The sequence below is a fragment of the Aegilops tauschii genome, chromosome 4, assembly GCF_002575655.3.
Source record: "Aegilops tauschii subsp. strangulata cultivar AL8/78 chromosome 4, Aet v6.0, whole genome shotgun sequence".
NCBI classification, from domain to species: domain Eukaryota; kingdom Viridiplantae; phylum Streptophyta; class Magnoliopsida; order Poales; family Poaceae; genus Aegilops; species Aegilops tauschii.
Genome location: NC_053038.3, coordinates 502,376,616 through 502,389,970, shown reverse-complemented (window position 1 = coordinate 502,389,970; position 13,355 = coordinate 502,376,616). Strand labels below are relative to the sequence as shown.

General features: G+C 48.2%; 1 long non-coding RNA gene across 1 annotated transcript; it reads left to right on the top strand.

Annotated features, from left to right (window-relative positions):
- The first annotated feature begins 904 nt into the window (after positions 1-904).
- On the top strand, positions 905-1,740 carry LOC120963143 (uncharacterized). The gene is made up of 2 exons (XR_005755155.2): positions 905-1,006; positions 1,099-1,740. It is a non-coding gene; the product is annotated as an uncharacterized lncRNA (long non-coding RNA).
- The last annotated feature ends 11,615 nt before the right edge of the window (positions 1,741-13,355 follow it).

Genomic DNA, 13,355 nt, shown 5'->3' with positions numbered 1-13,355 from the left:
TTCGTGTTTTGCAACATGTGTTCGATTTTCAAAAATCTATATGCTACACTAGACGTACAGAAAATAACATTCAAATCCTCAAAAAAAAACATTCAAGGGGTTATATCCCGCAGTAGTAACTGTTAAAGACCGTAGCGATTCACTTATTTTTCATGTGTAGCGACTTGCTCTGGTGGCTAGCCGCACTTGTGCAGAAAAGCGACGCCACGGGTTCGATTCCTGGCTGCCTCATTTTTGTTTTTGCGATTTTTATCGATGCAGACACTCCTCGCGCCACCTCTTAGTGGGCCGGCCCAGCCGCACGCCCTTCTGTGCGTCGCGTTGGTTGTTCGCCGCAAAATGCGGCACATAGGACGTCCCCTTGACCGGATCAGCTTGTTGGGCATGGGTCTAGGAGTCCTATTGGGCCAGCCCAAGCGTTCCAATAAAATCATGAATTTGACATAAAATCATGAATTAAAAAAATCGCAGTTAAAAAGAACTCACTAATTTTTTTTGCAATAGAAGTTTGAAAAATTGAAAAAGATTCACAAATTTGACATAAAATCATGGATTTGACTTTTTAAAATTTTTAAAAAGTTCACGCATTTGATAAAACAGAAAAGGAAAAAAAACTGAAAAAGCCCATAATAAAATAGAACGAAAACCGGTTTGAAAAACACGAAAAACCAGACTGAAAGTTCACAAAGCCCATGCATTCAGTTTCATGCAAAGCACATAAACTCTGTATTATAGGCCATTGTATTTATTTTTACTCGGTATAATGAGAAATAGGAGCACAATTGTAGTCATGTTATTTTTGTTACTCATTGTATTTCGGAATTTTGACCCAAATCTGCCATGATCTGCCCATGAACTTTGAATGATGTCCATCATTTTGATCATTATTAATTTTGTTGTCGCAAGTGCAGATTCTTCTGATTATGGCACTCTTAATAATTGAAGGGGAGAGTTGGTGTTCATGAAACCAGATTGCTTTGCTTGCTACAGAGTACGAGCCACCAAGGTTTGTTTCCCGCGAGCTAGCTTCCTACGCCCAGCCGGTGGCTTGATGTTAAGGTAAAGAAAAATCTGATCAAAGTTCATACCTGATCCAAGTTCGTTGGCTTGGTGGCGAGGGCCTCAATGTGGCGACGGCGGCAGCCTACACTTGCATACATGGGTCAGCAGAGGAGATCTGCAGGTGGCCACGGCGCCCCGCGCTCACGTCCGTGGGGCAGTAGAGGTGGAGTGGACAGTCGCGCCGGAGAGCCTCCCTCGCATCCACGGGGCAGCAGAGTAGAGCGGCAAGCGGTGACGGCGGCTTGAGCTCGCGTCCTTGGGGCTGTAGAGGAGGAGCGGACGGCGGCGTGACATGGAGTAGCGCTCGCGCCCATGGGCAACAGCCATCAGAGGAGGAGCGGCGGGCGGGTGACGAGGATCTGCGCTGGCTTCCGTGCGGCAGCAAAGGAGGATAGACAACTTGTGAGGGCAGAGAGAAAATTACGGGATTGAAATCCCCTATCCCCGGTAATTGAGGACGAGCAGGTGCGCTGGGCAGTCTGCTCCGGCAGAACATTTAATCTGGATCGTTCATTTGTGTGGCAGACTCTTGATGTAATATGGACTGTTAGATGTGATTTAGTTGGATTGATCGAACGCATTAGGGAATCCTGTGTACACTTTGTGGTGTGTCTATAGGGGAATTCATGTTTGCTCTTTTAATAGTAGTATAGAAGTATAGATCCAGTGAACCTGTCACATCAACTTTTTAAAATTTTCAAATTTCAAAATTTGTTCAGATTCATATTCAAACTTCTTTTGATCATAACTTGAGTTTCGTAACTCCGATTTAGTTGATTCTTTTTGCAAATCGAAGTCTTTACCTAAACTTTTTGATAAGGCTAAATTCACATAATTTTGGTACTGTTAGAAATTGTTTTATGTTGCAAGAGTTATTTGCTTGGTTTTGATGTTTTCCGAATCGTTTTCTTCGCTCTTCCTCATCTTTTGAGTGATTGCTTATGTGTGGTTACTATTGCTTGCTTACGATAGATTGACCGGAGTGTGACGAGTAAAACTATCAAGAGTTTTGAGTGCGAATCATCTTCATCAACAGTACAGGCAAGTTCACACTTTAATCATACCTCTTTACTGCCTAGTTTTATTGCATTAGATCAATCCTCAAACAATTGCATGGTTAGGATCTGATTTAAAATGTGGGTTTTGGGAAGTAGATGAGGTAGTACCTATTCACCTGTTTATTATCAAACCCGGGGAGTTACTTCTACGTTATGCTTATATTGCTATGCTATGCTCGTAGACGTGGATTGGGTTTGAGTGTGTTCATGATAGATGTGAGATTGTTAATTAATGGTTCAACTTAAGGTGGCAACTTTAATACACATCTGGGTGGATTGAGGCACCTGGGGAATTCCAGTGATTGCCTTTTTTTTGGAAATCCCGGGGTACCGTGTGATTCTCCTATGGACTGCCACCCAGGCTCAAAGGGATCATGAGATTATTCATACTAGAAACTTCTGTGTGCAGCCACAAGCTATTATGGGCTCTAGCATAGTTGATTAAGTTGTGTGAACTCTTACAGTGGTAGACTAGCAGATGTAGGGGATGTAGGTGTACCGTTCTACCCATCATAAGGTGCTAACGCTTCTGAAAGACTGTGTCTCGGCCATCCGTTTCTCAAACACCATGTAGTGCGAGAAATCCAACGGAGGAGATCGAGTCTTGTGGGGAAAAGTGCACAAACCTCTGCAGAGTGTACAAACTAATCATGGTTAGCCGTGTCCCCGGTTATGGACATCTTGAGTATCTGGTTCTTGGATTATCATGTTGATCTCATCACGTTGCTTAATTAATTTGTTGGGTTATTAATTACCTTTTAATTGGGATTGAGAGGGGGTTTACCTTCTCAATGTTTTCAACAAACTTTGTAGTTAAATAAAATATATTCCTTTGTAGTAGGGAAAAAATGGCTTTTCGCAAAAACATTATAACCATAGAGCTTTTCCACCAGCCATAAATGCATGTAGTGATAGTTATTATTCATCATTATCCTATGGTGTGAATTTGCCAATACATTCAATGTACTAACCCTTTGTGGCTGCAACGTCTCATGTTACAGGAATCTTACGACGAGTAAGTGATACGTTAGGGTTACGGTTTCTACACTCAACTTTGCCGTTGGTGTTGATGGGAATCGACAACCTTGTTGTACTTCCGCTATTTTGGATTGAGGTAATAGTATTTACGTTACTTTATACATGTGATTTACCTCTGTTATAAATCCTCGAGTACTGTGTGTGTCAGCATACCGATCCAGGGATGACACTTAAGCACAGAGACTTGACCGTCTGAGGTCAGGTCGCTACAATCACTAAAATAGAAAATGTAGAGTCTTGGACTTTAGAGCTTGAGCCAATCTTTTGTCCTTAGCATTTTGAGGGGTCCACAATCCAAATCCATGCCATGCCAAACATTGAATTTTCCTGAAATATTTATCTTGAATTGGCAATTCAATGAGCTATATGTTGTTAATCATTACCAAAACCACCCAGGGATAGTTGCACTTTCAATCTTCCCCATTTTGGTAATTGGTGACAACATATAGATCAAAGCTTCGACAAGTGATAATAAGATTGAAATACATCGTCGCTTTGAGAAGTATGTGATAAGCAAGAGCTCTCCCTAAATTTGTGCATTATTTAAAATTTGCTTTGGACTGCAAATGCACAATGTGTTAGGATCATGGGTCACTCTTCCATGTCACATACATCTTGATGGAGCGCTCAAAATGATAACAATTGAAAACGTGCACTCATCACCAAGCAAAGTGAATGATCATAAATTGATGTAGAGATAATATCATTCAATCACACATTAAGGTAGCATATGATCAAACACATGATCATCCAAGTATCTCACAAAAGACATAGTGTAACAAGCAAACACACAATAAAGTATCAAGCAAATAAAGTGCAAAGAGAGACAAAATCAACACTCTCTCTCTCGAAGACTATGATCTATACATATTTCTCCCCCTTTAGCAACAAGTTACCAAAAAGTTAAAAATATGCATAGTGCTATGCGTCTCTCAGGCTTGGTCTTCATGAGGTGGTGTAGAGATGACTCCAAGGACGAAAGCTTCTGTAGATGTAGATGGAGCTGGTGGAGTGGCTGCTGGAGTGCAGATGTAGTAGCTCTTGTATCTGGAACAGACACTGCAGCAAACCTCTGACTTCTGGGCACTCTAGTGAAAGCATCTGCGGTAGACTTGCCTTTCTTCTCCTCCACTTCCTCCTGGAGTTGCTCAACTACTGACTGAATCTCAGTGACTTTGACATCAAGATCATAGAATTTCTGCTCAATGATCCTCTCCAAACTCTTCTGATTTTGAGACAGGGTGGCCAAGCCCTTCTCAATCCTCAAGGTGGATTGGATCGGATATCCAAGTTGATCTTGCTTACTCTTTAAGAACACCCGAGATGCCTCTTCAACGCTTGGCATCTTTGCAGTTTTCTCTGCCCTTGCCTTCTCTCTCTGCTCATGCGCTTGCACTGAGGAAGGATCTTCCTCATTCATGACAACAATGTTATCCTCAAAATCTAGCCTGAGGGGTAAATGCTCCTTGTCCAACAGATAAGTGCATGTGCCCATCTTGGAGTTGATGAGTGTGACGCCCTCGATTCAATCGTACACTAATTATACACGCAAATGTGTACGATCAAGATCAAGGACTCACGGGAAGATATCACAACACAACTCTAGACACAAATTAGAATAATACAAGCTTTATATTACAAGCCAGGGGCCTCGAGGGATCGAATACATCAGCTCGAATACTCAAGAGTCAGCGGAAGCAACAATATCTGAGTACAGACATAAGTTAGACAAGTCTCCCTTAAGAAGGCTGGCACAAAAACAGCAACGATCGAAAAGGCAAGGCCTCCTGCCTGGGAGCCTCCTAACTACTCCTGACCGTCGGCGGTCTCCACGTAGTAGTAAGCACCCTCGGGGTAGTAGTAGTCATCGGTGGTGGCGTCTGGATCCTGGGCTCCACCATCTGGTTGCATCAACCGAAAAGAAGAAGAAAGGGGGAGAAGGGGAAGCAAAGCAACCGTGAGTACTCATCCAAAGTACTCGCAAGCAAGGATCTACACTACATATGCATCGGTATCAATGAAAAGGGTTGTATCTGTGGACTGGACTGCAAAATGCCAGAAGAGAAGGGGAAAGCCTAGCCTATCGAAGACTAGCATCTTCTGGAAACCACCATCTTGCAGCAATCGGAGGGAGTAGAATAGCATAAAGTAAAGTAGTAGAAGTGTTATCAACCTCGGCCAGAGATCCTTTCTCGACTCCCTGCGAGAAAGCAATCCCAGAGCCATACTATCTAGTTATCATCACAATCCATTACTCATCACAAGTATCCAGTTCTGGTTGTATCGATCGGGATACAACTCCAAGTGTCCGTTACCGTAGGACATGCTATCGATAGATGTATTCTTCCCTGCAGGGGTGCACCAACTTACCCACGACGCTCGATTAACTCCGGCCGGACACACTTTCCTGGGTCATGCCCGGCCTCGGCCAAACAATACGCCGCAACCCGACCTAGGCTTAATAAAGAGGTCAGCACGCCGGACTAAACCTATGCCCCCAGGGGTCATGGGCCATCGCCCCGGGAACTCCTGCACGTTGCGTGGGCGGCCGGTGAGCAGACCTAGCTACCTCCTTAAAAAGGTAGGAGCTTACTAGTCCAACCCGGCGCGCGTCATTCAGTCGCTGACGTCTATTAAGCTTCGGCTGATGCATACGACGCAGAACGCCCATACTATGCCCACGTGATGGTTAGTGCTATCAGGCCAGAGGCCCCTCGGATCAAATATCCAAATCGTAGTGGATTAGGAGCACGTGGTAACAAGCAGAGACTCACGAAAGATGTGACCCCGTTGCCCCGTCTCGAGGACTTGCGGCAAGGGCTAGGAATGCCCAGCCACGCCTCGTAATTATCTCGCGGGCACCCTCTAGGTCAACCCGTCTCCACATCACTCGCAATTAAGCTCGCGCGGGTACCCCTCAGGGCCGACCCGTCTTTAGTAACATGGTTCAGTGTAAAGTCATAGTAACCATAGTAACTGTGTGTCCAAACATCAAGGGGAAAACCCGAGGAATCACCCCCGGTGAATTCCACTCGATGTAATCATCAAGGTGAACATAAGAGGAACCACCCCCGAGGTTCACACTTGAGGGGTTGCACAACAGAGTCGTATCGGAAGTTGTTAAGGCGGAATCACCCTCGATGACCACGACAGCGGTCAAGAATATCCTGAAGTACCTGAAGAGGACTAAGGATATGTTTCTCGTTTATGGAGGTGACGAAGAGCTCGTCGTAAAGGGTTACGTCGACGCTAGCTTCGACACAGATCTGGATGACTCGAAGTCACAAACCGGATACGTGTATATTTTAAATGGAGGAGCAGTAAGCTGGTGCAGTTGCAAGCAAAGCGTCGTGGCGGGATCTACATGTGAAGCGGAGTACATGGCAGCCTCGGAGGCAGCACAGGAAGCAGTCTGGATGAAGGAGTTCATTACCGACCTAGGGGTGATTCCCAATGCGTCGGGCCCGATGACTCTCTTCTGTGACAACACTGGAGCTATTGCCCTTGCGAAGGAGCCCAGGTTTCACAGGAAGACCAGGCATATCAAGCGTCGCTTCAACTCCATTCGTGAAAGTGTTCAAAATGGAGACATAGATATTTGTAAAGTACATACGGACCTGAATGTAGCAGATCCGTTGACTAAACCTCTCCCTAGAGCAAAACATGATCAACACCAGGACGCAATGGGTGTTCGATTCATCACAATGTAACTAGATTATTGACTCTAGTGCAAGTGGGAGACTGTTGGAAATATGCCTTAGAGGCAATAATAAATGGTTATTATTATATTTCTTTGTTCATGGTAATTGTCTATTGTTCATGCTATAATTGTATTGTCCGGAAATCGTAATACATGTGTGAATACATAGACCACAACGTGTCCCTAGTAAGCCTCTAGTTGACTAGCTCGTTGATCAACCGATAGTCATGGTTTCCTGACTATGGACATTGGATGTCATTGATAACGGGATCACATCATTGGGAGAATGATGTGATGGACAAGACCCAATCCTAAGCATAGCATTAAAGATCGTGTAGTTTCGTTTGCTAGAGCTTTTCCAATGTCAAGTATCTTTTCCTTAGACCATGAGATCGTGCAACTCCCGGATACCATAGGAGTGCTTTGGGTGTGCCAAACGTCACAACATAACTGGGTGACTATAAAGGTGCACTACGGGTATCTCCGAAAGTGTCTGTTGGGTTGGCACGGATCGAGACTGGGATTTGTCACTCCGTGTGACGGAGAGGTATCTCTGGGCCCACTCGGTAATGCATCATCAAAATGAGCTCAATGTGACTAAGGCGTTAGTCACGGGATCATGCATTGCGGTACGAGTAAAGAGACTTGCCGGCAACAAGATTGAACAAGGTATTGGGATACCGACGATCGAATCTCGGGCAAGTAACATACCGATTGACAAAGGGAATTGCATACGGGATTGATTGAATCCTCGACACCGTGGTTCATCCGATGAGATCATCGTGGAACATGTGGGAGCCAACATGGGTATCCAGATCCCGCTGTTGGTTATTGACCGGAGAGGCGTCTCGGTCATGTCTGCATGTCTCCCGAACCCGTAGGGTCTACACACTTAAGGTTCGGTAACGCTAGGGTTGTAGAGATATGTGTATGCGGAAACCCGAAAGTTGTTCGGAGTCCCGGATGAGATCCCGGACGTCACGAGAGGTTCCGGAATGGTCCGGAGGTGAAGAATTATATATAGGAAGTCAATTTTCGGCCACCGGGAAAGTTTTGGGGGTTACCGGTATTGTACCGGGACCACCGAAAGGGTCCCGGGGGTCCACCGGGTGGGGCCACCTGTCCCGGAGGGCCCCATGGGCTGAAAGTGGAAGGGAACCAGCCCCTAGTGGGCTGGGCGCCCCCCCATGGGCCTCCCCCCATGCGCCTAGGGTTGCAAACCCTAGGGTGGGGGGACTTCCCCCTTGCCTTGGGGGGCAAGGCAACCCCTTCCCCCCCTTTGGCCGCCGCCCCCCCTTGAGATCCCATCTCTAGGGCCAGCGCCCCCCCAGGGGGCCTATATAAAGGGGGGGGAGGGAGGGCAGCAACCTACAGCCTTGGGCGCCTCCCTCCTCCCCTGCTACACCTCTCCGTCTCGCAGAAGCTCGGCGAAGCCCTGCCGAGACCCGCTACATCCACCACCACGCCGTCGTGCTGCTGGATCTCCATCAACCTCTCCTTCCCCCTTGCTGGATCAAGAAGGAGGAGACGTCGCTGCACCGTACGTGTGTTGAACGCGGAGGTGCCGTCCTTTCGGCACTCGATGATCGGTGATTTGGATCACGGCGAGTACGACTCCGTCATCCACGTTCATTGGAACGCTTCCGCTCGCGATCTACAAGGGTATGTAGATGCACTCCTTTCCCCTCGTTGCTAGTATACTCCATAGATGCATCTTGGTGAGCGTAGGAAAATTTTAAAATTATGCTACGATTCCCAACACCCAGGGGTCATGGGCCATCGCCCCGGGAACTCCTGCATGTTGCGTGGGCGGCCTGTGAGCAGACCTAGCTACCTCCTTAAAAAGGTAGGAGCTTACCAGTCCAACCCGGCGCGCGTCGCTCAGTCGCTGATGTCTATTAAGCTTCGGCTGATGCATACGACGCAGAACGCCCATACTATGCCCACGTGATGGTTAGTGCTATCAGGCCAGAGGCCCCTCGGATCAAATATCCAAATCGTAGTGGATTAGGAGCACGTGGTAACAAGCAGAGACTCATGAAAGATGTGACCCCGTTGCCCCGTCTCGAGGACTTGCGGCAAGGGCTAGGAATGCCCGGCCATGCCTCGTAATTATCTCGCGGGCACCCTCTAGGTCAACCCGTCTCCACATCACTCGCAATTAAGCTCGCGCGGGTACCCCTCAGGGCCGACCCGTCTTTAGTAACATGGTTCAGTGTAAAGTCATAGTAACCATAGTAACTGTGTGTCCAAACATCAAGGGGAAAACCCGAGGAATCACCCCCGGTGAATTCCACTCGATGTAATCATCAAGGTGAACGTAAGAGGAACCGCCCCCGAGGTTCACACTTGAGGGGTTGCACGACAGAGTCGTATCGGAAGTTGTTAAGGCGGAATCACCCTCGATGACCACGACCGAATAGCTACACTACAGGGTTAACATCAGAAGTGCTGTAGAGGTCTCACCCTCGGCACTCGATAGTAACCCAGTAGTGTCGAGCAACTAAGGGGAAAGTGATGTGCGGTGCCGGGGCCTGGTCTTCGATCCCGTTGATCGGGTCTTCGAACATAAAACGGGGCAACTGGGACAAGGTGGGGGTCACTGATAGATCACTAACCAACCTATAGTAAGCAGTTTAGGATAAGTAGGTAAGGTACAATGAGCAGGTTACAAAAGCAGGCTATGCATCAGAATAGGAGCAAACAATAACAGTAGCAAAATCTAATGCGAGCATGAGAGAAAGGAATGGGCGATGTCGGGATGATCAAAGGGGGGGCTTGCCTGGAAGCTCTGCTGAAAAAGAAGAAGTGTCGTCGTCCACGTAGTCGATCACAGGGGCGGCATCGGTCTCGGGGTCTACCGAAGAGAAGAGGGGGAGGAACAATAAATGTAAAGCAAACATAGCATCACAAAGCATAACATGGTAATACGCGGTGTTAGGGGTGAACTAACGTATGGCTACACGACATAGGTGAAAGGGGAATTCAACCGGGAATGTTTTCCCGGTTCCGTACCTGTGTCACACAGATGACCGGAGGGGGAATGTTCCATGTTCAGATAGTTAGAGGCACCTGACAGGTAAACGGACCGTTTATTCGGGTTCGTCTCGTCGTTCTGAGCAACTTTCATATAGAAAATATTTTCATCTGAGCTACGGTTTATTAACTACGATTTTCTAAAGATTTAAACATTTTCTAGAATTATTTAAATTAACAGAAATAACAGAAAAGGAATATGACGTCAGCATGACATGGAGATGACGTCAGCAGTCAACAGCCGCACTGACCAGGTCAAACCTAGCCAGTGGGCCCACATGTCAGCCTCTGTTAGTTAACAGAGTCTTTATTAAACTAATTTGAGGTTAAATAGCTACTGGGCCCCACATGTCAGTCTCTAAAATAGAAACTAATTAGGTTTTAATTAATAAAACATTTGTTGAACTAATTATGCGGTGGGGCCCGCATGTCAGCATCACTGGGCTGCCCATTCAGCATGTTGACTGGGTCAACCCAGTCAACGGGGCCCGTGGGGCCCGACGTCAGTGACTCGGAGGTGGGCCTGGTCGTGCCACGTCGGCAGGCGGCGCCGAACAGCTCCGGCGAGGCTTTTCGCGGCGGCTGAACGCCGGCGAGCCTCGGATTCGCGCTATGATGGGTCTCCGAACGCGTGGCTAGGCGCGTTCGACGCGGCTCGACGTCCCGCGCACGATGGCGCTACCGGTTGGACTCGGGGATGGCCGGAACATCGCCGACGGCGAGAGTGGCGGGGACCTGAAGCACGGCGAGCTCGCGAGCGAAGAATGCGGCGGCAAAACGAACGACGCACAACTCCTACGAAGACTACTCGAGGGCACAAGCGCGTTGGTGAGCTCGGCGGACCGGGACGGGCCCCTGCCGGGACGGTAGCGAGCTCGACAGCGGAGCAATGGCACGACAAAGGCGGCGCATCGCGCATAGCTTGCTACGGCGCGGGAACGGGGCAAGGGCGGGGAGAGGAAGGGCGGAGCTCACCGAGCGGCTCACGAAAGGCCTGTGGGGGAACGGGAGCGCAGAGGCGAGGCGGAATCGACGGCAATCTCCGGCGCGTCCGGAGGTGGAAGATGACGGTGGAGGGGATGCTGTGGTGACTCCCGTCTCGGTCTAGGGGCACTGGAGGTCGTAGCGGCTGGCGACGGTCCTTCCTGGCACGGTGGCGTGGCTTGGGGACGACGGTGGCCGCGGTCAGCTCGATGGTGAGGCCATGGACGCGTACGGGAGAAGGGATCTGGCGAGGGGGGCGAGGCGGAGAGGAGACGGTGTGGGGATGAGTGGGCGAGTGGATGAGATCGGGGGGAGCTCGAGGGGGTCGACGCTGGCGTCCTTATCCTCCCCGCGGCGCCTGTAGCAGCGTGGTCGGCGAGGTGGGTTCGGCGGCGACGCCCCTGTTGCGGTCTGAGACCGAGGAACAGGGCTGGGGGGAGAGACCGGTGTAAGGGGGGCAACTAGGCTGGCTCGGGCGGGTTAGGTGGGCCGACCCAGGTGGGATGGGCCGAAGCCCAAGGGGAGGCCAGGGGCTCTCCCACCCCTTCTTCTTTCCTTTTCTTTTTCTTTTTGTTTATTTTTTTCAGCAGCTTTTGCCTTTTCTTTTAGCCACTAATGACTTTGCAAAATTATGCCACTGGCTAAAACAATTCCAAAGAATTATTTTGTACTGCTGCAAAAAGATTGTGAGGCCTTTGAAAAAGGTAGCAATTTTTATAAATTAAAAAGGCATTTAATCTATTGTTTTAGCCACTGCTTTAATTGGTTTAGGCCATTTAAACACCTTGCAAAAATGTTGGTCCACCACCAATATTAACAAATGATTATTTGCCACAAGATGAACATTTTAGATTTCATGTCTGACAAATAAGAATTTTTGACTTTAGATTGGATTCGAATTTGAATGGTGATTTGGATCAAGTGAAGATTAGCAACAGTAACATGATGACATGGCACCATTAACAGGTGATTACTATAGCATGACACTGGGGGTGTTACAATGAGCACCTGAATTTGTGGAGCATACCCACAAGACCTCTTCTGATCTGCAGCTGTCCTCTTGATTGTTTCCACAATCAAACTCATCACTTTGAACTTCTGAGGAACATCAAATATGTGCAGAAAGTTGATGGAGTGTCCTCTTATCATTCTGTGATCTCTAGATTTTGGCAAAAGAGTGTGCCTCAGAATGGTATTGATAGTAGGCAGGCCTGACAATAAGTGCTTCACTGAGCCAAACTTGTGAGTTTCCAGGTCTGCATCAGGAATATCCTTGTACATACTAGCCATAGAGTTATGATCTTTCTTCTTCTTGGCATACACATCCAAGTCATCTTCATGAGCTTCTGGGGCATTGATCAATCTGGCCCATTCATCAACAGTGGATTGGTGCCTTGTAGCTTCTGATATCCATACAATTCTGCCATCTGGATAAAAGTGAGCAGTGGAGTAAAATTGTATGATCAGCTCATCATTCCACTTTGTGAGCTTCTAGCCAACAAACTTGTCCACTTCACAAGCCTTGAAGCTGTCATAGACACCTGGGAAGTGATCTTCATTCTCTCTGATGTAGGTCCAGTCAACCCATCTCATATCACATACTATGGGCTTCTTGTCAAGCAGAATTGTCTCATAAAAATCTTGTTGTTCCTTAGTGTGGAACCTGTAATCCACAACAGTTCTCCTCCTTACAACATATGGGTCATTCTTCCTCCAAAGTCTGAGACCTGCATCCTTCCTGATCTTCATGTCCTCTGCAATACGATGTGTGTCATTATGGTTTGGAATCTTTGGTTTGAGCTTCCTTAGCACTTGGGCTTCAGCTTCTTCTTCAACTTCAGTGTTGGGGTACGTAGTAATTTCAAAAAATTTCCTATGCACACGCAAGATCATGGTGATGCATAGCAATGAGAGGGGAGAGTGTTGTCCACGTACCCTCGTAGACCGACAGCGGAAGCGTTATCACAACGCGGTTGATGTAGTCGTACGTCTTCACGATCCGACCGATCAAGTACCGAACGTACGGCACCTCCGAGTTCTACACACGTTCAGCTCGATGACGTCCCTCGAACTCCGATCCAGCCGAGTGTTGAGGGAGAGTTTCGTCAGCACGACGGCGTGGTGACGATGATGATGTTCCACCGACGCAGGGCTTCGCCTAAGCTCCGCAACGGTATTATCGAGGTGTAATATGGTGGAGGGGGGCACCGCACACGGCTAAGAGATCTCAAGGATCAATTGTTGTGTGTCTGGGGTGCCCCCTTGCCCCCGTATATAAAGGAGCAAGGGGGAGGCAGCCGGCCAAGGGGAGAGGCGCGTCATAGGGGGGAGTCCTACTCCCACCGGGAGTAGGACTCCACCTTTCCTTGTGGGAGTAGGAGAAGGGAAGGGGGAAGGAGAAAGAAGGAAGGGTGTGCCCCCCTTCCCTAGTCCAATTCGGACCAGACCATGGGGAGGGGTGCGGCCACCTTTTGAGG